The sequence below is a fragment of the Myotis lucifugus genome, unplaced genomic scaffold (assembly GCF_000147115.1).
Source record: "Myotis lucifugus unplaced genomic scaffold, Myoluc2.0 scaffold_7, whole genome shotgun sequence".
In the NCBI taxonomy this organism is placed as follows: Eukaryota; Metazoa; Chordata; class Mammalia; order Chiroptera; family Vespertilionidae; genus Myotis; species Myotis lucifugus.
The window spans coordinates 13,530,772-13,534,646 of record NW_005871055.1 but is presented as its reverse complement, the minus strand read 5'-3'; the positions used below and the strand labels follow the sequence as shown (position 1 = coordinate 13,534,646).

The 3,875-nt window shown below is 42.3% G+C and overlaps 1 protein-coding gene and 1 non-coding gene across 3 annotated transcripts in view; one reads left to right on the top strand and one right to left on the bottom strand.

The window, feature by feature from the left end:
• CPB2 (carboxypeptidase B2) overlaps positions 1-3,875 on the top strand; it is a 48,314-nt gene that overhangs the window by 8,466 nt on the left and 35,973 nt on the right. The gene's annotated exons all lie outside the window — the stretch shown is intronic.
• LOC111824711 lies at positions 2,378-2,589 on the bottom strand. Its single transcript, XR_002827797.1, has one exon. It is a non-coding gene; the product is annotated as a small nucleolar RNA U3 (small nucleolar RNA).

Below are 3,875 nucleotides of genomic sequence, written 5' to 3'. Positions count from 1 at the left end.
CATTGAGCGTCTGCCCCCTGGTGGTCAATGGGCATGATAGCGACAGGTTTTTCCACTGGTTGTTCTGCCATTCGATCAATTTGCATATTAGGCTTTTATTATATAGGATTATTTCATTTTGTGGAAGTATTGTGTGCCATGTTCTCTCCTATATGTTGTCTAACTTGCATATCACTGGTATAAACCCCTCTTCTTATACCCTTTTTCCCCTTCCCATAATCACATGATTTTGCTGGTTCCCAAAATCAAACCTTCTTCATTTGTACTATTGGATTTTTAGCTAACCACATAATAGTACCTTGGGATTGAAAGTGTGTACTTATAAAGATACTATGATAAAAGAAGTCCAATAGGACTTTGCTTATAAAACAATAGTTTTTAACCAAGAAGCAAACATCAAAAAGACAAGGGAAAATTTACTAACATTTTCATGCCTGGGACCCATTTCCCCAGAATGCCTGATAAGAGTTACAAAATATCATGGTAAAAAATTGATGGCTCCATGTTTGTCAGACCAGATTAAAGTTTCAAGAGAAATGCATGTGAAGCATGAAGAAGGAGGACCTGGAGTGACTTGGAGCACCCTTAGACCACAATACAGCTCTGACCTCTGTGTAGAAAGGAAGATTGTGCATGAAGAGTCTCTAGACTGAAGGGCAGTTCCAATGTAGGTCTGGGGGGACCAATGATGAGTCCTTAAGCCAAAGCCACATGTAAGAAGAAACTCCTATCTAGCAGGAATAGACCTGCAATTTTTTTTTTGGACCTGCATTAATATAATCATAATGCTTGATCACTGGCTGTCTGCAGCTCCGGAGAGCATGGTCTCAGTCTCTGGTGGATCAAGAGCAGGAACAGCTGGTGAGGTCAGTCAATTATGTTTCTCCCAACAGAAGAGTTGAGCAGTGAATTTTCACAGCCAACACATTGTGGACAGAGAAATACCAACAAAGGAAGCATCAGAGATTTAAAATTTAGTTCTTGGTCTGCCACTCCTAAGTGTGTGATTTTAGACAAGTTAGCTATGAGCCTTAATTTCTTCACCTGGATAGTGAAAAGAATGACACTTGCTGGGTTTATACCAAACTATGACTATAATGATCACAGGAAATGAGTGTGAAAGGGCTTTGAAAAAGTGCAGTGAAATAGGGGGAAAAATGTGAATAATTTTGGAAGATATTGACCAAAGCCCATAATTAGATTAAAGAATGGGAACACAGACATGATGATAACATCAAGAATATGGATTTTTTTATTATTAAAGAAAATCACCATTTAATCAACTTTCTATACAAAATTTTCTCTTCTAAGTATCTGACATACACATCCAGTTTTATACATTTGGGCCTTAAGTATATTCATTCACTCCTTCATTCATTATTTTTTTTCTGTAGAACTTTTTCATCTTTTATTTTTTTAATTAAATATTTATTGTTCAGATTATTACAGTTGTTCCTTTTTTCCCCCCATAGCTCTCCTCCACGCAGCTCCCACCCCACCCTCTGCCCTTACCCCTCCCACTGTCCTCATCCATAGGTGTACGATTTTTGTCCAGTCTCTTCCTGCACCCCCACACCCCTTTCCCCGCAAGAATTGTCAGTCCACTCCCGTTCTATGCCCCTGATTCTATTATATTCACCAGTTTACTGTGTTCATCAGATTTTTTATTCACTTGATTTTTAGATTCACTTGTTGATAGATATGTATTTGCTGTTCATAATTTTTATCTTTACCTTTTTCTTCTTCCTCTTCTTAAAGAATACCTTTCAGCATTTCATATAATGCTGGTTTGGTGGTGATGAACCCTTTTAGCTTTTTCTTATCTGTGAAGCTCTTTATCTGACCTTCAATTCTGAATGATAGCTTTGCTGGATAAAGTAATCTTGGTTGTAGGTTCTTGGTATTCATCACTTTGAATATTTCTTGCCACTCTCTTCTGGCCTGCATAGTTTCTGTTGAGAAATCAGCTGACAGTCGTATGGGTACTCCCTTGTAGGTAACTGACTTTTTTTCTCTTGCTGCTTTTAAGAATTTCTCTTTGTCTTTTGCTCTTGGCATTTTAATGATGATGTGTCTTGGTGTGGTCCTCTTTGGATTCCTTTTGTTTGGGGTTCTCTGTGCTTCCTGGACTTGTAAGTCTATTTCTTGCCCCAGGTAGAGGAAGTTTTCTGTCATTATTTCTTCAAATATGTTTTCAATATCTTGCCCTCTCTCTTCTTCTGGCACCCCTATAATTCAGATGTTGGTACGCTTGAAGTTATCCCAGAGGCTCCTTACACTGTCTTCATATTTTTGGATTCTTTTTTCTTTTTTCTTTTTCAGTTGGGTGTTTTTTTGTTTCTTTTTTTTTTCTTTTTTTTTTTCCTTTTTTTTTTTTGCCACTCAGAATGCATCCTGTCCCTCTTCTCCCCCGAGAGAGAGAAGAACAATCATCAATGGCAAGCGGCAGTTGCCGAAGCAACACCGAGAGCCGGCTTCACGCTCAGGAGAGAATGCTGCATCTCCTCCTCATGGTTTCGGGTGCTCTACACGTTCAGAGAAACTTCTCTAGTAACGAACTATAGAAATGATCCCTGAAAGTATAGTCTTATTTTTTGTTTCTTCGAATTTCAAATCTTTGACTTGATTCTTGGGATGCTCTTATCTGCTGTTGGATCTCTGTATATTATTCTTTATTTCAGTCAGTGTATGCTTAATTTCTAGTTGGCCTTTTTTCATATCCTCCAGGGTCTCACTAAATTTATTGGTGGTTTCCAGAAAATTCTTGAAAAACCTTATAACCGTGGTTTTGAACTCTATATCCAGTAGTTTGCTTTCCTCCATTTCTGTCATTTGTGACCTGTTTCTTTGTCTCCACATTTTTTATGCTTCCCTGTGTTGGTAGATTGGCTTTGTGTGCTAGGTGTCCTATAGGGCCCAGTAGCTCAGCCTCCCCAATTACCTGAGGTGGACACTCTTGGTGAACCCCTTTGTGGGCTTTGTGCACAGTCTTGTTGTAGTCTTGTTGTAGTTAAGCCTTGACTGTTGTAGTTATCAACTGGGAGAAATTGACCTCCAGGCCAATTGGCTGTGAGAATCAGCTGTGTCTGCAGTGGGAGAACTTCTGTGCTGAAGACACCCTTCTGGGGCAAGACTTGCTTCAGTGCAGCTTTGGTGCTCACTGAGTCTGCCCCCTGAGTGTGACCCTTATGGATCTGAGAAGTTGTAATCTGGATGGTCCCACTCTGACCACTGGGTACACTGGCTCTTGGATCTAAGGAGGTGCTAATTTAGCCTCTGCCTAAGGCTACCCAGCAGGAGCTACGAAGAGATCTGCAGATTCCCCTTCCTTATTTGGGGTTTGGAGGTGCCCAGATGAGGCCCAGCTGTGAAGCAATGCAAGCTGCTGTGGGGCCTTGGGCCTTCTCTTGGAAGTTCTGGGTCTGTCTGGCCCAGCTGCAATTTGTTAGGTAATTTTCAGATTGTAAAGGGCCAGGGCATTCATATGCAAAAGCCTCTGCCACAGCCTGGGTGGGGCAGGGTCTCAGGGAATCAACAGGGCGGAGCAAGCAGCTGTGGCTGATCCTCAGCCCTGCCCTAAGAGGCCCCGCGTCTCAGTGTCCCTCGGTACTTGCTGCAAGCACCTTTGAGGGGAAAGCCGCCCTTGAGTTTCCAAGTTCTGCCTGCTGCCAGACAGTCCAGTTTCTCCCCGTATGAGTCCTGGTCCCCAGAGACTTCCCAGAACTGGAGTTCAGAGCAGCTGGGAGCTTGTGACTCCCTCCCGATTCAAAAAGACAGCCGCGTCCTCAGGTGGCCAGCCCCTTTCTGCGCGCGCTCGAGCCTCAGTACCTCTGCACGTTAACTTCCGCACCTCCTCTGAGTCTCAGTGTTCTTTC